General features: G+C 34.2%; 1 protein-coding gene across 4 annotated transcripts in view; it reads right to left on the reverse strand.

Annotated features, from left to right (window-relative positions):
• LOC128982095 (synaptotagmin 1-like) overlaps window positions 1–17,674 on the reverse strand; it is a 64,689-nt gene extending 47,015 nt beyond the window's left edge. For all 4 annotated transcript variants that reach the window (XM_054401143.1, XM_054401141.1, XM_054401142.1 and 1 more), the window contains exon 1: window positions 17,473–17,674. The gene's annotated coding sequence lies outside the window, so the exon portion shown is untranslated. The remainder of the gene's footprint in view (window positions 1–17,472) is intronic.
• Between the last annotated feature and the right edge of the window lie 4,487 nt (window positions 17,675–22,161).

A 22,161-nucleotide genomic window follows, 5' to 3' on the forward strand; every position in this document is an offset into this window, starting at 1 on the left:
TCCTATGAACTGGACTCTGACCCCAAGGCATCCTGTATCATAAGTGTCGGTCTCTGTCCAGTTGTATTAAAGTTTCAAATAATAAATTTGATTGAAGTGTACTTTTATCATTGAGTAGGTCCTGAGGGCGGGTTTTTGTAGCCTTATAGATTTCGTAATTTTCCAGAGTTGTCATAGTTGTTCCTTTACAGCAGATATGCAACGCTTTTAAATTGTTACCTATATCAGTGTAATTATGATTTTCGTTCACAAGATGTTCTGCGAAATTTGACTTTTGTGACTTAGTAGCTCTGGGAAGATGTTCTTTAAACCTTTTTCCAAAGGATCGCCCTATGTATGACCAATACATAATAATACATAATATAATACATAATACAAAATACATAATTTTCCAAAGGATGTAGTTTGACCTATGTAAATTTTATCGCAGTCATTACATGAAACTTGATAAATTCCTGTTTTCTCTTGTAATTCCTTAACATTTTTACTAGTGTTTAACATTTTCCCTAATTTATTGCTTGTCCTAAATGCTAATATTTTGCCATGTTTTTTTATTTCATGTTTGAGAGACATAGGAAATGAGCTGCCGTATTCGACTGGGACATAATCGAAATTTTTCCTGTTAGCATTGTTTGTTTTTGACATATTACTAAGTTGTTTTTTTATTAAATTGTCGATAATGGCAGGACTGTAACCATTGGCTATTGCGATGTGTTTTAGTATGTTTTTCTCTTCCTGATAAGCTTCTGGTTTTAACGGCACTTTTAACAAGCGATTCACAAAGCTATTGTAAGCTGCCATTTTGTGTGATAAGGGATGATGAGACGTTGCATGAATCGTTGTATCTGTAGTCGTGGGCTTTCTATAAATTTTAAACAAGAACTTGCCATTATCTTTTTTCAGGGTGATGTCGAGAAAATTTAGTTCATTATTTGTTTCTAATTCTGTGGTAAACTTTAATTTAGGATGAGCGTTGTTTGTGTAGTTATTGAATAGAGCTAACTGTCTTTGGCTTCCATGATATAAAAGGATTATGTCGTCGACATATCTATAGAAGAACACAACATTTCCTTTGTGTTTGTTTTTGTCAGACCATATGTGTTTGTTTTCAAAGTCATTTAGGAATATTTCTGCTAGTATACTCGATAATGGTGAACCCATCGCCAATCCTTCACGTTGAATGTAATATTCATTATTAAAACAAAAGTAATTTTGTTTTAAGACTAATTTCAATAAAGTTAATAACTCCTCTTGCTTATCTTTACTCAAATTTGAGTGTGCTCTTAGATTATTCTGTAAAATGTCCAAGGTTTCATCCACAGGCACATTTGTGTACAAGTTTGTGATATCTAACGATGCAAGAGTATATCTAGGATTAAGATTTACGTTTTTTATTTTCTCAATCAAGTCTAGGCTATTTTTTAAACTATTACTCAGTAATAGTTTAGGAGGAGGTATATCTTAGTTTAGAGGAGTATATCTTAATCCTAGATATACTCTTGCATCGTTAGATATCACAAACTTGTACACAAATGTGCCTGTGGATGAAACCTTGGACATTTTACAGAATAATCTAAGAGCACACTCAAATTTGAGTAACTTAGTTTTCTAATTTTACTTCATCCTTTAATATACGCTCTAGTTTTTTTGCTAACTTGTAAGCAGGGGCGGGCATGTAGTTGACTAATGGTCTGATGGGCTTATCATCTTTATGTATTTTTGGCAATCCTTTTAGTGGGGGAGCATGAGGGTTGATTGGTTTTAGATGCCTAATCTCCTTTTCTGATAACAAGTTTTTACAGCTAGAGATGGTTTTATTAATGTCTTTTGTGAAAGAAACTGTCGGATCTTTTGTTAGTTTGCCTATATTGTTCTTACTAATAAAATCAATTACTTTGGAGTTATAGTCTGTACTATTCATTATCACAACCATATTTCCTTTGTCGGCCTTTGTAACAATTAGGTCGTTGCTATCTATTTTATTTTTTATTTTCTTTAGGACTAACTTCTCATTATAAACAAGATTGGACTGTTTTGAAGTTTTTAATATTTTAGTTACTTTATTGTTGATCATTACTCTTGCCGTAGTTTGAGCATTGATATCCGATAAGGATTGTATTGTTGCTTCAGCATTAATTATTTCCTTAAAAAACCCTTTTTTACTGTTATCAAGAAAGTTATACTTTAAACCCTTGTCTAAGAGTGCTTTCTCATCTGCATCAAATTCCACATTTGTGAGGTTAATGGTTCTTTGATAAAATACATGATTTTATTCATGATGGATTAACAAAACCCACAAGGCAGTCTGCAGGTACTGTAACCTTTTATTGATTAGCTAACGTGGTTTAGAAAAACAACTACATTATGAAATCCTAATTTGCTACGTATAAATCAAATTGCAGTATTTAATTCAAAGTAAAAACACAAACTAGAATTCATTAACAACACTTTTCAATAAATATCAAACTAGATTTAAAAACCTAAATAAAAGTTCACCTATATTCTGAAAATAGCTTCCCGGATAAATAAAGCTTCCCAAAAATCGAATAAAAAGCTTTATCTGTCGCTTTCAATGGGATCAAATGGATCAAAATGTCGCCAAACTCAGTTTGCTAATCCAACACACAAACAGGTTGGTTGTTTATCGATTGTCCACAGAGAATTGACCATTTAGTCGGTTGCGCCAGATTAACTCTATTTCCTACTTCCTAGTTTCAACTTTTTTCATTTAACGACTCGTAGAATCATCTTAATGTAGTTCTATAGAACCATGGATAAAACAGTGTTGGTCAGTCTACGATGGAACACTCTTGCTACTTATATAAACAACATATAATAATTATATCAAACAAAAATGTCATTTTTGGTATTTTAATCCTTAAATTGAATCTACAACCCTTAAAAATTCATCCACACGAATAAGCGGAAAGCAACTTAGTGATTTCTTTTAATTATAAGAAAAGGTTCTACACTGTTAATTTCGTATTGTTTAAGTTATTAAAACTATTTTAACCAAATTAACCTTGAAACTGCATAATAATAAGCAATTGCTTGTCCTCTGGAATTAGTCATTGACAATAGGCTACATCTTACATTGAAAAAATAATTACATACATGTCGCTACATATAGACTATGTACATATTTATATGTGACTAGAACGCTATTAAAGCACAAATCGCCACATCTACCCTAAAAAAAAAATTTGTACACAAAATTTCACAAACCTCAAAATTTCACCTCACAAAGTTTGTGAGGTTCGAGACTACAAAATTTCTTTTCTTCATGAAATACACATAAAAGATCTTGGATTTTCAGCATGAGAAATCTATTTTTTCCACCATTCAAAATCCACGCAACAACTTAAGACAAACAAACGCGTGCCTATTACTTTTATTGTTTGTTTTTTAATCTGTTCCATAAATTAACATAAAGTCAAGACAGCAGTATAAGAGTCCCGTGGAGAACCGCTATCTCAGTTTAATTAGCAGAACATCCTGAATGCCGCATTTCTACACTGGCTTTTAACACTCAAGCTTTTGTAATCATGATACACAATGTTGTATGGATTAATGTTGTTTATTCATAAATAAAACTAACATAATATACGTAGATTAACTTAGGCCTACCTATATGACTGCGTGGATGCAATATTAATGAATTATTTTTTTCGTTACACCTATCGAAAAGAGATCTTTACAAACTGTTTCCAATCAAATATTTTACCTTCTGTAATAGTTTGCTTCTATGTTACTTTATGTTCTAAGCATGTGTCAAGTTTCCAAGTCATAAGATGTCTTTTCTCGTTTGCATGTATTTTAACGATATTTTATAATTGTTAGTTCACTTACTTTTGGATCCTGAAGAAGACATCAAATCTATATGGATCCACTGTAGCTACTTTTAGTTAATTTTCCTATAGGGAAGTAGCTATTGCTGTATGTAGCAGGGTAAGACATAGACCTGGGACCGATATACTTTTTCGTTTTGATGTCTCAAGAAGCCGAAAACACAATTCGTTCAAATTTTAGATTTATACATCCGTGGACGCGAAAACTTTTGTCCGTTTTTGATTAAATTTGGTTTGAAGATATAATAAACGTGAACCATCATGATCGAACTTTAGGAACTAAGGGCATTATGGGTGTTTTTATGGTAAAATTGTTTTATCTCATTTTTGACCCTCAAAACATAAAATTTCCCAATTTATCCTTTATGAGCTTAAAAGATAACTTAGCATATTGAAGTGTTTTTACTGTTATTGGTTACGGAGAAAATTTAAAAATAGTAAAATTAAAATCCCCATGTTGTTCTTATGGAGAAAAATTAAATTGTTGAAGCTTACTTGTTTATGGATATATTTTCATCAGTGGCTCTATTAAACTGTGTTTATATTTATTCTTAAACTGGCATCAACAATATCATTCTATTTTAACATGGAAATGGATGTCTAGTTATATCCATGGTCATAGGTACAGTTTTTGATGTTCAGTGTATTTGAGGCCGAATATGAATAATTAGTTTATTATTTGCACAGTTAATTTAAGCAGTTCTCTCTCTGCTCGACAGATGTGCAGTTCATGTCAGAGATTGCTATCAAAATTGATGAATCTCGGGAGTAACACGCAATCCGCCGCTTCCGGCGTTCGCTGTTTTCATCAAGCCTTATGAATATCTATGGTTAATTTTATTTCTCTGTCGAAGTCTAAAATTAGATTATCTGAAGTTTTATCCTCCTAAAAAGTAAATTAAAATCGAATAAAAAAGCCACCATATTAAAATTGTAATTAAAACCTCTTGGAAACATTTCATTAAAAATAAATTAAGATTTCCAACGATTTAACTTACTGACCATCCAACTATTAAAGTTTTTTTTTTAAGAGTTGAATAGTGTTTGTTTAACAATAATAACTGAGCTTAAACAATCTGACATCACATAATACAAAGACTGTTGAAAAGTTCTTTCCCAAACCAAGTCTAACTCGGGTAAAATTAAATTAATTATGAAAAGTTTAACTTTTTGTCAACTTTTTATAGTAGCTGGGTAAAAGCTTGTAACAGTATACACATTGAATATTTGTAATTCATCTTGATTGAGGCTCATACAAGACGTTGCATTCAAACGATTTAAAAAGTACTAAATATTTGGTGATAGTTGTTTAGTATTAATTATTTTGGTATCTTTGGACGTGTTTAGAGTAAAGACATTCTGCCGAGATTCTATTAAGATCTGCCCCAGGGAAATGGTAATGTTTTCCCCATAAAAGTAATACAATTTGTCCATAATATTTGCTCTGGATTTTAATTGTATTCATATTCCAGACTTGAGTAAAGTTCTAATTACGTTGTATGTCTTTTTCGGAGTCCTCCCATAGGACCAGAGTTCTCACCTATCCTTCTTCCTAGATTATGTATACCCGCGTCATGGCGTTATCACGAAGCTAAAACATGTTTAGTGGTTTAATAGATTTGAACTCTGGTCTGCAGGACAGGAATGCATTTTTATATCAGATGTCCTAAATTGAAAAGCAACTTGAATGCTATAGGTTATGCTATAGACCATAGGTTATAAGGCAAGTATGCTAAAATATTACAAAGCTTCGGCTCAATATGAACTTATCGAGATTACAAATTGACAAAAAACACTTTTTTCCTTACGGTTTTCAATAACATTATTTTAGTTCTTGGTGGGGTGAGAAGGCATAAGAGAAGAATGAGGTCACCTTAAGACACAGTAGAAAACTGTTAACCCCCCATCTACACCATCGTTAAAGAAATTCAATTGCACCACTTTGTTTTATCTTTAACTAAGTAGTCTTTCCATTCCCATAGTAATGGTGTATATAGTTTTAGTACGAAACTGTGCGTGGTAGAGCCAGCTAAAGAGTGCGCTGGTGTCTATTACCGGTTTGTTTGGCAAAACGAAACTTGTTGGAAGCGAAATTAAAAGATATGTTATACCATCAATATTATGCATAGTACAAATAAATAAATGGTACAATGGAACTTCGACATTAGCACACTATGTGGTTTATTGGACTACGATTGTAGTAAAATTGTGACTATTGATACAGCTACATTCCATCCACATGTTAAAGCTGTCACCAGTTTTTTTTAATATTTGTAGTTGATGTGAGCCATAGGCGGCTTGTGCTGGTGTAAGTTAGTGATTTGAATAAACAAATATTTGACCAAGTCAAACTGATGGTACTACTTATTGTGGCCCATAGCAGATGTTGTAAAAAATAAACTATATCCCAATAAAACACAAGGTAGAAAATTAAATTTTACACACTAGCGCATTCTGTAACTGGCCCACTCAACTGTTTAATTTTTTGATAAAAATTACTTTAGTTAACATTTTAGTAAAACATATTGTAGCCGTTTTACAAAATTTCCTATGTCGAATAAGCTGTAAAATTGAAAGCGTTGTAGAAAAAATTAAGCATGGGTTTGTTTGGAAATTCCAGTTTTTTATAACAATTCATATCTATTAACAAAAGACTCATCTAGAATTTGAAAGCCCCACACGCAGAAACCTAGACCTACAGTATTCCAAAAAGGACTACTGTCATGCAACTTTTCATTTAGTTGGTCCAGTGGTTTTTGCATGATATAAAGACATAAAGCTCAACTATTTAATAGGAATAGATTAAATACAATGTGTTTTATTACTTAAAAACACAAACTGACTCAGGTTAATGTGACTGACCACGGTAATCAGCCCGTTGTCCTGGTTTAAACAGTGTTAGCGGTCTGATAGACACGACCAGTAATTTAATTACTTTTGTCCACGTTGCGAAACGGTTCGGTGCCTTTTTCCATTTGGATAAACTTTCATTACATACATCCATCCTGTCTTTGTCAACATGCAATAAATTCAAAATAAGTCATGAATAAAAAAAGATTTGTAGTTTTCCTAGCAATTAGTTTGATGATTATCCTGATGTAATCACAACAATGTTTATATGGCGTGACTAACAAACACACTTTTTGAAGCGAAACAATACACTTTAGAAGATAGAGTAGAAATTATCTGTGTTTGCATGACTGTCTATTATGTACAACGAAATCTCCGTTATGCCATTGACTTGTGATGTAACAAAATAATTTGTCATCATTTCGTAAAATCTGAAGGTATTGTGGGTTTCAGTTCAGTTACGTTTTTGAACACTTATGTTTTCTATCTATAGATTTAGCTATGTAGTTCTTATGTCATTTAACTTTTAAATTACCGTCATAAAAATATTATAAAAATCAATTCTTCATAAATTGTTCTTTGTGTTAATAAACTACGTACTAAATTTAATTTGACTACAAAAACTGTTTAAAAAAAATTAAAAATTGTTTTGCGAAAAATCCAAATGGCGACCATCCGATTTGAGTTTTATACAATTTTAACGTGATATTTTAGTTTTATTTGGTTTATAAATGGTACCTTAAAATGTCGGTATATTTCGGAGCCACCTTGTATACACCGGACCGAATCGTACATCAGGATTGTTTTTAATTGATCCATGTAAATCAATCGGAAAAGTAATTCTCAAAAGATTAACATGGCAACTTTGAATGATACATCCCAACATTCAATTTGACTATCCTCTAAGACACAATGTTAACACAGATAAACCATAGAGCAATAACACTGATGTAGACCTAAGTTTATATGTGTAGTGGTTCAAATTAACTGTAAACCCTCAAGCACCCTAGCAATTGGGAGTTTATGGTTACTGCTCACCAGCTCGCTCCACTTAGACTCTCTTTATAGACTAGTAAAGCTGGGAGTTTTACATTAGGTACAAGTAAAGATAACCCTTCGTCGGAGTTTCTTTCGTTCAAAGATGAAAAAACAAGAAACACACCTTATAACTTAGGGTTCAATCATTTAGGGGTGTTCAATGGTTATTCCGTTTTTTCTTTAGAAACTGGATTTTGTTTACAAGTATTGGGAGAATTTAAAAAACTAAATGTTTGATGGTAGAAACACTATGAAATGTTAGTTTTCTCAAAGTGGGTTTCTCTATAGTGAATTAGCTGTTACCATCTATGCTGTTACGGTAGTCCTACGGTCCAAGGTCCAGTATTATTATGCTTTACTCGTCATGGAACACTCATTCCGTGAAACGGGTTTTGTTCCACAAAAACCAAAACACTGAAATTTGGTGAAATTTGAAGCAGACGTTTAAATAATCATAACATTTAGTTTGGACGAATTCGCTAATCAGCCCAACCAATGTTAGGAGAAAGTTATAAGACTCTCAACCTGGAGTATGGTAGGGTATGTATGGTTTGGTGCGTTATGACCTTGTTTAGCTCAAAACGAAAGGTTTTCAAAAATATTTTTAAAAAAGCGATAAATTATGGTACTATTATTTGCGCCCCCACAGAAATGTAAAGTATTGACTTTACTACGTTTCTGTAATTTATTCCATCTATTTCTCTCAGCACACAAGTTATACAATTTTTTAACTTGTGTTCAAGAAACGCGTTATTGCCATTGGACAGGAAAGAGCTTGATTTTTTGACGTTTAGAATCTCTAAAGACACTACCATAAGATAGACTTAATAAATAAACCGAGGCAAAAAACGAATGTGTTTGCCATATCGTATTTTAATTGTCTTTGACACGGACTCAATAATGAATAGTTCATACTTGGAACAACACTCACAAACCAAGTGGTTGTTGTTTATAATGTACCTGCTTGCTGCTAAATGTATACCTTTTATCTTATCAATAATTGTTAGATTGTTGTACTAATTTAAGTCTTTATTTTGTAAACTGGTTTATGCCATTAATAAACGAATTGAGTTGAATTGAAACCAATGATAGTCACAGCAGCATTTGGTTGAGTGACTCGGTTGAAGTAACTCTATTAGTCCTGTAGCATTAGCTGCCATTGAGCCAGCAGACTCACAATATGGTCCACATGTTTCTAATATTGTACGTCTGATACGCAGTAACCTTTCTATTAAGTCAATATAACATAATTGTATCAATGGTTACAATACTGTATGTAATTTGTCATAATATAAATAAAGTTTTTTGTGTCATTGATTCGTGTAACCTTCATGGTCACAGAGAAGTAAGATCAAGATGGTTTATTATCGAAACAAATACGAATTTCTAAAAATATATTCATAAAGAAGCAAACTCCAACCCTTTCCTTTTTTTTCTAAAAGAATAACACAGGAATTTTAAATGTGCAGTTTATTCTAATATTTCCTCTATAGCCTTGAATCAATATATAGGATCTTTAGTTTACAATTTGTGTTGAATTTTTTAGCTTTACGAGATGCCTGAAATTGTTTTCATTTTCACGTTTAAGGGTAAAAATTTGAAACCCACAACTTTTTAAAATTTTAAAACCTTATAACACCTCTCGTTATCCGATCTTGTTCAATCAACTTTATCCAATTCCTACACATTCATGCCAGATTTAATCAAAATTGGACTAAAATTACTCGAGTTTTACATTACACATATACAAGCTTGAACTAATAGTGTTTTTGCCTCTGGGGACATTAAAATGAAAAAGTTAAATCGGTCTGGTCTTACAGTGGGGGGCCTGTTCTACCCCATAGGGTTGTTGGTTTGCTAAAAACAACAAAACCTGATTGTATATTTAATATATATTTTTCTGCTAAATGTCTATTTGACGGCCTATATTTTGTTTCGATGAAAGCAATAATGTAACTTATATTTATGGATTGTTAAGTTTGGTACAGACATTTAAAATTGTACGAATTACCAGTACATACGTACTAGGCTATGACGAGTACCCTCCATGCACGTGCATTTTGACCTGTATTTAGCTGATCAAAAACCATTAAAGATCATTACAGTATTATGGTTGTATCTTTCATCCACAATGCATTATGAAAATTTAAAAATTTCCTTTTCTGTCTAAAAACATTTTATCAACACAACCAGATTTGATTTTGTATGCGATTAAAAACTGTTATTTCATTACTTTTCATTGGAACACATTCCCAAACAATCAATTTTTTCGCTGATTCAGAAGGTCTGTTAGCAAAGACTTTTACTTCAGAAGTAACCAGACACTGTCAGCTGGTCTACGTCGTCAACCCCCCCCCCCCCTCTCACCCCTACATCGACCACTAGAGGGTAGTTTATCACCAATATCCAATTATCAACGTCAGATGAAACCGCAAACGCAGTTTTTACACTCAAGATTGGATTATTTTTGGGAGTATATAAATTATGTCCTCTTGATTCTACATCTTCTATCTTCCCTGGGACGAAAACAAAAAATAAATAAATTAGAGTACCACACTTTTACCCTTGGAGAGCTGGGTTCAAATCTGGCCAATCACAAAATGTAAATGTGATAGTAAATAAACCGGTGGTTCGGAGTTAGTTTTAAGCAATATGAACACAATCAAGATCAAGACTATAGGTTTCATAGACTATCAGAATTGTCTGTTTAATCATAATTTATGTATGATTCACCAATTAATTAAATTGTTTTAGCCCGAATAATACCTTAATTGCATTATACAGTCAGAATGTTAGTTTAATAGTAATTTATGTACATTCAGAAAAATTAATTAACGTATGCAAAACTTCCTGTAACAATAAGAATCATTTAACACAAGTTCTGCACAATGCATTCAGAGGGATGGTTTGTTAATTAATGACATTACGTATGTTTTACTTTTACTTTTCCATCTAATGTCCCAACTATTCTTTTGTAATAAAATATAATCTGCAAAACCCAAAACTGTCCATTTGAAACATGTCTATAAAATAATTAAAATATTTTGTTATTTGAAAAGTCGTGTAGCCTATTCAAAATTTATAGGAATATTTACAATTTTATGTGTCACATTTTTTATTCTCTAATAGTAATATTCTGCAACTCTTTGTTTCAAAATGAGAACCGTAGCTATGATTTCAGGGGCCATTAATGGCCAAATAATGAGACAAAAAATTTTCACGAGAATATTCAATAAAGAAGCAGATATTCAACTAAAATCATGAGGAACCTTGTCACTAGATTGGGAAATGGTGGCATTACGCAGATAAAAAAATATACTTAAAATAAATGGACTTAGGATTTTAATTTTTTCTGGTATTTTTAGCTCACAAGCGATTAACGTAAGACAAAACGTTGCTAACGACAACCAAAGCAATAACATTAAAGCAGTAAACCAACCTGCACCACTGCTTTACAGGTACTACCCACCCAAGATGACGTAATTGGGATAAACAGCCAATAACAACTCTGGATTTATCGACAATTTCAAGATGCGTCAAACACATTCGTCGGAAAACGCATCCCGTGTTTTATCAAATCAGCGCTGAGGAAAGGCGTTGGTCATGAAAATATTTAAAAGCATTACGTTCCTCAAAAGCTGTATCCGGTATTTTAAAATTGCACCATTCTATTATCAACATCCCAAACTAGAAAATTATTTAAGGTTAACATTGTATACGAACTATATGACACAGTCTTTCAAATAAGGTCATTTTTTGTATCAAATTATTTGTTTATTCTTTTCCGTAACCTTAAAAAAATCAAAAATCCTGGAATGTGTTTCATAGCACCTGGACTTGAAGAAGAAGAAGATGGCGGTCGCGAAACATCAGTTCTTGTGTGGAGTGTGCAATTTAACGGTTAAAGACTGTGAAAACGCACTTGAATGTGAAGGATACTGCTCGTCATGGTTCCACATAAAGTGTATCAAATTATCGAAGAAAGAGTACGACGCAATAAACCTCATTGCTGAAAAAATAAGGTGGTTTTGTGTGGCCTGTGATCGGCGAGTAAAATCCACTATTGACAAGGATATGGATTTGGAGAAAGAGGTCAGTGTAGTTAAAACTGATATAAAAATGCTGCTTAACTCACATGAAAATCTTAAATCCAAGCTTGGAGTTTTAATAAATCAAAATATTAGAGCAAATAATATTATTAGACGACTGGGTAGACAATGTGATTCTTTGCCGGAAGTGAGCGTCTGCTACGCAGACGATAGCTCGAACCTTGACATCTCAAACTCTGGTGGAGGGGATATGAACAAACAAAAAAACTCCGTTCCAAACAGACCTACAGGAAGCAAACCCGGAGAAGAGAGTGAGAAAACTGATGCGGCTATCACTGAAGGACTGCATGAAGAAAACTCGTCTGCCTTTTTAGAGAAAAATTCTCAACCTGAATCACCATCGAGAGCAGACGACAACGACACTGAAGCAAATCGAAATCAAAGTCAAGAGCAAAATCAAAATGTTAGTCTTGTGGAAGCGGAATCTAATAATGCCAAGAGTGTTGTGAATGTGATTGATACTCCATCTAAACAAAGAAACATTAAATTAGGTTGTAGTGGGACTAGTAAGTGTACCGAAAGAAATAAACCATTTGGGAAAAAGCGGTAGCACTTCCAGCCTGTATTCCAATGTTCTAAAATCAGCTAACAACACCCGTGTTTCAGTTGGTAGAGTCTCCAAGAGTGACATAAATCGCAATAAAAATAGGGTTGTAGAAGTGATTGGGAAAAATAGTAAATCTTCTTGCTTAAAAACTGCGGGAAAGTACGAATGGCTGTTTGTCTCCCGTCTCCTACCCTCGACAACGACAGATAACGTGCTTAACTTCATGAAGAATAGTGAAATCCAAAATGCAGAATGTGTTTAACTGAAGACAAAGCATCCAACCTATAAGTCTTTCAAAGTGGGAATTGACGAAAGTTCGCTGGATAAAGTCCTAACTCCCGAGTTTTGGCCTGAGGGAATTTATGTGAGGAAATACATAGCAAACAGACACCGGCAGGAGAGACAGCAAGGTAGGCCTACCATTGACTCGAATGCTTTTTTAGAGAGGCAACCCCAAAACACGAGGCAAGGAAGGTGCAATCGGTAAGTGTTTGTAGACCTATACAAGACGTAGATATAATCCTATCTGATAATGAAATTGACTTAAGGTCCAGTACCTCTGATGTAAAGTTGACAGTTGGACATTTAAATGTCCAATGCTTGCGAAATAAATTTGACTCTGTGAGTATACTTTGTAGAGATGAGGATATTGACATTTTGAGTGTTTCTGAACACTGGTTAGCAAACACTGGTTAGCAACAGTAAACTGGAAAACCTGGACTTGGCCACTAGTTTTTGTAGGTCTGTATTTAAAAATGGTGGCTCCGCTTTATACTTAAGAAATAACCTAGAATATGAAATTATTGACCTAACAAAGTTTTGCATAGAAAAGTCTTGTGAATTAGTAGTAGTGCACCTCACAAAGTCAAATCTGGTTGTAGCCTCACTGTACAGGTCACCTGACAAAATGAACTTCACCGATTTCTGTGATAAGCTAGAAAGCTCGTTGTTGTATCTGTCATCTTTGTGTGTAAATGTCATTATGTGTGGAGATTTTAATGTAAATGTAATAGATTCTTCTTGTGATGAAGACTTCTTTAGGAATCTAATAAGCCAGTGTGGATTTTTTATAACAAACACCCTGCCAACTCGAGGGATGGCGTGTATTGACAATATTTTAACTAATATGGACCAGAGTAATTATGTGACAAGGGTAGTCATACCCATGATTTCTGATCATGACGCCATCCTAATGGATGTAACTCCTCAATCTGTGACTAGTACCCCGCCTCATGCGTGGATGAAAAATTATAAGTGCGACATACGCACTGGCTTGAATTACACTGGCCTTACGGATTCTTCGCTTTAAGACTGCTCTAAATGAAATTGCCTGGGATGACATAATAGCTAGTAGAACACAGGGTGAGAGTTGTTTCGATTCCTTTTTTAGCCACCTTCAGGAAGCCCTGGATACAGTGTTCCCAGTAAAGGAGAAGCGGGCAGCAACCCTGAGTAAGGCGGGTAGGCCTAAACCAAAGAAAAGCGTAGGACCTCGCATAACCGATTGGTACACTCCAACTCTTAGTAGACTCAAGGAGTTCATGCTGATGCTACGTGCCAGGGGAGACGAGGCTAGGTATCTGTTAGCTAAGAAGCTGTATAATAAAAGGGTTGAAGAGGCGAAAAGAGCAGGTAATGTCAAATTCATCGAAAATTCCAACAACCAATGTAAAGCTGCCTGGGATGTCATAAACTCAGTCAAGCCGCCCACACCAGGAATGCGCTGTGCTGCAAGTCCCGATGAATTTAACAACTTCTTTATTTCATCAGTCTCAGACATAGTTACCAGTATCCCTGATGCTCCCTCTGACCCTTTGGACATTTTGAAAGATCGGATGCCGGAGTTTCAGCCCGACCTTAGTAAGACCGTTTGGACTAAAGTAAATGAAGAAAAGGTCCGGAAGATTATAAGTGGGCTTAAGAGCACCGTGAGCCGCGATTACTATGGGTGGTCTACCAAGCTCCTTAAGGAAGTAGCGGATGTCATCATTGCACCCCTCACCCTAGCTATCAATGACAGCCTGCAGCAGGGTTTTTTTCCGGCACTCATGAAGATCGCACGGACAGTGCCTATATACAAAAAGGGAGACCCCGACATTCTGGCTAGCTATAGGCCTATCTCTTTGGTACCTGTCCTCGGCAAGGTTCTCGAGATAGTAATAAAGGAACAAACCTGCAATTACTTTGAGTCAAACAACCTTTTTAGTGACTCGCAGCACGGTTTTCGGAGGGGCAGGTCTACTACTGGAGCAGTTTCAGTCATTGCTGATGAAATCGCAAACGCTTTTGAAGACAGCGACTCAGTATCTCTTACACTGTGTGATCTGAGTCGAGCGTTCGACTGTGTTCCCCATGGAATCCTTGTTGATAAGCTTTTCGCTTTTGGTGTCAGAGGTAAAGCTCTCTCAATGCTTAGTAGCTACTTAAGTGACAGAAGACAAGTGGTTGACTTAAAGGGTGCAAAATCCGCAGAAAGGGAGGTTCTGCACGGAGTCCCTCAGGGCTCAGTTCTCGGGCCACTTCTCTTCCTGATTGCTATTAACGACTTGGGGTGGCATGGAAATCTTGTGCTGTTTGCTGACGATACTACCTTGTATATCAGAGGAAAAGCACCGCTCCTTGCAGAGGAACTAGCGAAAAATTATCTGAAAGATGTGGAGCTGTGGTTCAGGGCAAACAAACTGCAACTAAATGAGACCAAGACAAACTGGTTGACTTGCACTCTGTCACGCACCCCAAACAACATCGGTGGGAGTGTTAAACTATTGGGTTTCTACCTTGACTCAACACTGGACTGGAGCGATCACGTCAAACATGTATGCACTAAGCTGGCTCGTGTCATATTTCTACTGAGGAGATTGAAGAAGTGTGTTACAGATTCCTACCTGGTTATGGTGTACTATGCTATGTTTCATTGTCACATCTCTTATGGCATACATCTCTGGGGACACGCTGCTGGGGCAGCCAGAGTTTTGAAGCTCCAGAAGAAAGCTGTGCGCATTATAACAAGCAGCCATCGCCATGAGCATAGCAAACCCATCTTTAAAAACCTGGGCATCTTGACCATCTATAGCCACTACATATGGGCATGCATGCAGGAAATCAAGAACAATGAACTGGGCCTGGTGGCCAGGGCTGACATTCACAACTACAATACAAGAGGCCGAAATCAACTCGATGTTCCTCGCACTCGCCTCAGTAGAAATAGGGACTCATTCCCTGGAAGTGCCATCCGTTTCTTCAACAAACTCCCAGCTGCCACTAAGACCCTCGCCAGCAGAAAGTTTAAAACCACCACAGGAAATTTTTTCCGTAAAAATCCCTACTTCTCAACAAAGGAATTCCTGGAAGGTAGTTTGGATGAGCTGAAGTAGAACATAGCAACCGCCATGAGTACTAAAATTATGTTTTTTCTTACATATTTTAAACTTGTGAGTCTTATACATATGTGCGGAAATAAATAAGTAGTTTTTTACGCAGACACAGCCTATTCCCATTATACGATGGGTCAACGGCCAAGAAGATGGTAATAAGGTAATAAGGTAATAAGCTGTCAAATTGTAAAACTTTATTTAATTTTTTTGAAACTCGACAATGGAATCGTCCTGTTACACTCATTAACAAATACACTCATTAAACATCTGATAGTTACTACAGTAGTATTTATAGTAGCTTATTTACGTAGAAATGTGTGGTATAAAAAATATCGTTTACAACAAACTTACAAATTGCGTAGGCCTAATGCATTAAGTGTTGCCATTCCTACAAATTTTTTATCAATAAAATAGAAAATAATTGAAAATAAAAACTTATGTATAAGCCTTGATTTGTTTTTATTACTTTATCGTGAAAATGTAATTTTGTACCACGTGTTCATGGCCTTTTTCGCTTTTGGAACAATGTTTGATGGAACATAGATTAAATAATTTTGTACTTTTAACTAAAATTTACAAAAATACTGGTGCATTCATACAATATAAGTTTTAATGGTTGCAGCTACATCATTAAAATATGTATGCTTGCAATCTACAGATCTTTAGGAATATTTTTACAATTATTTAATACACGATTGACAGCAACATACTTTTAGCTCGGATTTTAAGCAGAATTTGTATGCAATGGTTGTATAACGTAGTGTGATGACCTATGTAGCTTTGTAGCTTACTCAGCTGTTTCATTCATTGAAAGCTCAAGTTCAAGGGCATCCAGGACGAGTCTCGAGCCATCTAACAGCTACTGACTTTTATAATCACAGACCCACTTAGACACCAAAAGCCAATCTAAAATGAGTAGTAAAATGCTATAGGTTTACAGAATACGCCTCATTGAATATCTTGCCCCAGCGCCAGCTGCGTATCAGTAAAGTTATTATGATAAACATATTCACAACCAACTTATATGTAATCATTTAATTCGATAAACAAGTCCATTATAATATTTGTAATAACTATAATCCATGGAAACGAAAACTATAGGAATAACTAGGTAAATTGTGATACTCCCAGTATTTAACATACACCCGAAATAGTACGCCTCTTCAAGTAGTAATATTATATTTGTAGTTATATAATTTATTCATTTTAAGATACTATTTTGATACATTGCGAAAGAAATATCAATATTAAATTAGTTAATTTCAAAAACAATATCGAAAGTCCTCAGCAAATGCACCAAAATAACCTTAGTTTTACCTGATGACGAACCGTGATTGGGTTCGAAAAGAATCCTGCAAGACGAACATCTTTTGACTCATCGTGCTGCATTACTTTCCTAACGTATGTTTACATTATTTACTAAAATGTTTAAATTGTGATACAATATCAAAAATTAATGAGTAAATACATTCTTGCACTACAATTACTTTTCACGCCTAAAATAGAACGAAGACTTGTCAGATTATCGACCTATACTCACGCCTGAATTTATGATTGGCAGAGCCTATGTAGGCCAATTTATAATGAGGTGAGTGGTGACGGTCACGAAATTAACGCGTGTACATTTCACTCATGTCGCTTATAGAATCAAGATATCAACTAACAACTAATACATAATAGCTCTGAACCTCTAGAAAATCACTGACCTTTGGTGAGGAGAAACTCTTTTTCAATCTGTCCTCGAAGTGGAAAACCTTTCACGTTCGCATTGCAAAAATAATGAATGGAAAACTAAACACAATTTTACCGTTTGAAATGTCACTAGTTTGAATTTTGAACCAGATAAAGGAAACGTAGGCTAGTTTCGCCCGAATTCCGACAGTCTGCAACCCGCTTGAAGAAGGTGGTTTGCATGAACCGACGTAAAAATCGATAGAGAACTACGGACGACCATGCGCGGCGACGGTGGTGCGGCCGAGGCAGCGCGGCGAAACAGAAACTCGATTGTGCTCGTGCATTCGGGTTTTCAATTACTAAAATTTATACTAGGCCTACCACAAAAATAATGCAAACTAATAAAACCCTAAATATATGTTGAGGTATGAGGTTTACAGTAATTATTTTTGTATGGCTGTAAGTGCAGAGAGGACTCAAATACAGAGAAAGATCTCATCTCTATGATAACTGTCATTTTTTATTCCTTAACAGATGGATATGTTTTAATGCATTCCGAACTACTGAGCCAATCAAGACGTTACCTAACACCAAAGAAACTTGGTTATTGGTGGGATTTGAACTGGGCGTCGCAGACAATGGAATGTCATGAAAGGTCCCACGCCCTAACCACTGAACCAATAAATTAAATTGTATATATATATATATATATATATTAAACAAATTGCAATCAATATCTCTTTATTTAATTTTTCTCTCCATGAGTAAGTGTGGTTCCTTAACTCAATTCACTTTAAGTATGTGAAATAGTAAGGCTATGTATCATTCAGTCATACTACTTTAATACAAATATTTGGACACTCTGAAATAATTCAAAAATGTATCTCAATGATCTATTTTATTAAATATTTTCTTACAACACTAATAATCACTTACAGTACCTATATATTTTCCGTTACATTGTTCCCCTTTGTACACACTGTAAATTGCATTAAGCAATAATGCCCAATAAAAATGTAAATATTATTAATATAAAATCATAATAAATTTGATAATTTACATTTTGTGTCTTGGGCAATCACACAAACAACTTACATACAAAAACTTACTTTATAGCAAATGAATATCCAAAACAACAAAATGTTTAGTTCACACATGCCACTTTTGGCAACATGATTTCAAATTACATAATTTGGGTAACTGATATCATAATATGCTTTATATACGCCGAGAAAACACACTTTGGTACATGTTTAGGTTTTTGAAATGTCTACAGCAGCCCCCAATGCACTCACGAGCAAATTGTTATTGACGATCGTAAAAAACGGGGAAGAGTGGCCCCTTAAGTTCCTGTAGCATTTCTTTGGAGTCTGCTAGCGCAATCTTAAAATTGATCTAAAGCCATATATTTTAATTTTAATAGTTTAATCTTGCACAAGAGATTTAATTTGCATTTATCAAGTCAAGAAGCTAATTGCAGATTATACCATAGATTAATCATACTGTACTCCCTTGGGACCCCATATACCATAAGTATGCATAAACCCTTATCTAAGGGAGTATGCTTAATCTATGAGAGTATACCCACTCTATTTCTAATTTGTGCATATCTAGGTAATTCCATTGACTTTATATCTACACCGTGTAGTTATAAAGTCAATGGTAATACTGGGTAATGTTGTTCAGCCGTCCTTCATTTATGTGGGGTCAAAAACGCTTATGGTTGCGTGGATATTAAATACTGTGCGTAGTTATTTATTGGAAAACTTGATCAGGTGTCTTATTACACTGCGTAAACAAATCCCTATCAATCCCATGTTTAGCAAATAAAATCGGCATACTGTAAACATTGTATTTATCAGTTTTATTTTGCGAAACCAATTGAGTTGTCTCGTAAATCAATATTAAAGAGCAACATGAAACATGAATCAACTCCATAACAACAATAAAACATCAATAGGTAAGTTACTGTATCTAGAAAATAGGCGGTTCAAATCACAATATTATAACTTGTTTTCATTTAAATCTTCCTCATTGTTGTGGCTTGCCCCTCAACTGGTAAGACAAATAGTAGTTTATTTACTTTTTATTTGTTCAAAAACAGGTTGCAACGCTGTAGTAATAATAGAGATCGATGGTTGTAACAAGAACAAAAAAACACATTGTTCTCAACCTTGGTTGTAGCGTTGACTATATACAGGGTGTTCAAAAATGGTGGGGACATATTTTACATAGTGATTCCTTGGGTCAAAATAAAGAGAAAATCAAGAATAAAATTTTTTTCCAATTCGCTTCGTTAACCAAATATCCGCCATTTTGTATTTTTTACATAAACATTTTTATTTTTGATTTTTTTTCAACCGATCTTTATAAAACTTGGTATGAAGGTTAAGGTAGAAAAGACCAATGTTAGAAAAAAATTCATCTTGATTCAACTTAAAATTTCAAAATGGCGGCCATTTTAATTTTTTTAACTTAAATTACTCAAAAACGGCTAATGTTATGAAAAAATGTCAAGAACACTTTTATTTATCATTTTTAATTTCCTATCAAACCATACCAAGATCGAATAAGAAATAGCTGAAACATTACGATTTTTAGTTGTAAAATGGGGTAGAATAAGGCAGAAGCTAGTCAGGTTTGCCCCATTTTACAACTAAAAATCGTAATATTTCAGCTATTTCTTATTCGATCTTTTTTAACTTTGTATCGTTTGATAGGTAATTAAAAATGATAAATAAAAGTGTTCTTGGCATTTTTCATAAAACCAGTCATTTTCGATTAATTTCAGTTTAAAAGTTTTTAATGGCCGCCATTTTGAAATTTTAAGTTGAATCGAGATGAACTTTTTTTATGACACGGGTCTCGTCTACCTTAACATACATACAACGTTTTATAAAGATCGGTTGAAAATATTAAAAGATAAAAATGTTTATGTAAAAAATACAAAATGGCGGATATCTGGTTAACGAAGCGATTTAGGAAAAATGTTATTCTTGATTTTCTCTTTATTTTGACCCAAGGAATCACTAGGTAAAATATGTCCCCACCTTTTTTGAACACTTTTTTTGTATACCTTTATGTTATATAGTCAATGTTTGTATTTACCACTATTTTTTAACTGGGACGAAAATAAAAGGTAAATGAACTACTCTATATCAATTTTCCCTTACTACTACTTCGGCGATCATTTATCACATCATGAACCATTACATTTTAGTTTGTTAAATATTATCTGATATTGTTAAATCGACTAAATTAGTAATTTACGCCAAACTGTACAAAAATATTTATTATGTTGTTTTAGCGAATTTCCCATATAGGGAATAAGCTATTACCGTAGTACTCATGGTAAGACCTGGACCCGGGACCGATCTGTTTTTCGTTTTGAGGTCCCTAGAGGCCAAAAATACCATCCGTTCAAATTCATATATATAAGGGTGGCTGGTCATCAGTGTTCCAAAATTTTTTTGGCGTAAGTACAAAGTAAATGCAGTGTAATGATGCATATAAAAGGTTCCAAGTCCAAAAATTAGCTTCCCAAAGAATTATTTTATGTTTTTCAAAAATAACTATGTTTTCAAACTTAATACAGCTATTTCTCAGTTACCTGTAAATGGATTTGAGTAGACAATGTCATTTTCGTGTTCTACATTAAATTTTGAATAAGAATAATATAAAATGACGGAGTATCAGTTGTAAAAACTCCATTGTAAATAGATTCAAAGATAAAAATTAAGATGTTTGAAAATAATTTAAAAAACATTGGTCTATTGTATTTTTTCACACCCTGTATACAAGAAAGTGTCCGAGTATGTTAAAAACTGCGCCATTTTATAAGCTTTCCAACCATATGCTACACTATTGAGGTTTAGAAATTCTGTTGTTTGTTTTAGAGGTTTGAATACCAGAAAACAGGGAACTTTTTAACTGTTTTTACTGTTAAAGCTGAAACAAAAATACAACTTTTGCTTAATACATACCGGCTTTCTATGTTTTAAATGTTAAAGACACCCTGTTTTCTGGTATTCAAACCACTAAAACAAACAACAGAATTTCTAAACCTCAATAGTGTAGCATATGGTTGGAAAGCTTATAAAATGGCGCAGTTTTTAACATATTCGGACACTTTCTTGTATATAGGGTGTGAAAAAATACAGTAGACCAATGTTTTTTTAATTTTTTTCAAACATCTTAATTTTTATCTTTGAATCTATTTACAATGGAGTTTTTACAACTGATACTCAACGATGCTGATACTCCGTCATTTTATATTATTCTTATTCAAAATTTAATGTAGAACACGAAAATGACATTGTCTACTCAAATCCATTTACAGGTAACTGAGAAATAGCTGTATTAAGTTTGAAAACATAGTTATTTTTGAAAAAAATAAAATAATTCTTTGGGAAGCTAATTTTTGGACTTGGAACCTTTTATATGCATCATTACACTGCATTTACTTTGTACTTACGCCAAAAAATTTTTGTGACACTGATGACCAGCCACCCTGTATATGTGTGTGTGTGTGTGTGTGTGCGTGCGTGTGTGTGTGTGTGTGTGTGTCCGTTAGCGCGATAACTCGAGCAAAAATGATCCGATTTTGATGAAATTTGGTACAAACGTGTAAACCTACGTTTATTCGAACGAGTTCACGAACCAGCGTGATCGGACCATGGTAACGGGGGTTTATGGGGTAAAAAAGGGGGTTTCCCATTTTT

The sequence above is a fragment of the Macrosteles quadrilineatus genome, unplaced genomic scaffold (genome assembly GCF_028750875.1).
Source record: "Macrosteles quadrilineatus isolate MER2022 unplaced genomic scaffold, UCM_ALF_1.0 Scaffold_107__1_contigs__length_349487, whole genome shotgun sequence".
In the NCBI taxonomy this organism is placed as follows: domain Eukaryota; kingdom Metazoa; phylum Arthropoda; class Insecta; order Hemiptera; family Cicadellidae; genus Macrosteles; species Macrosteles quadrilineatus.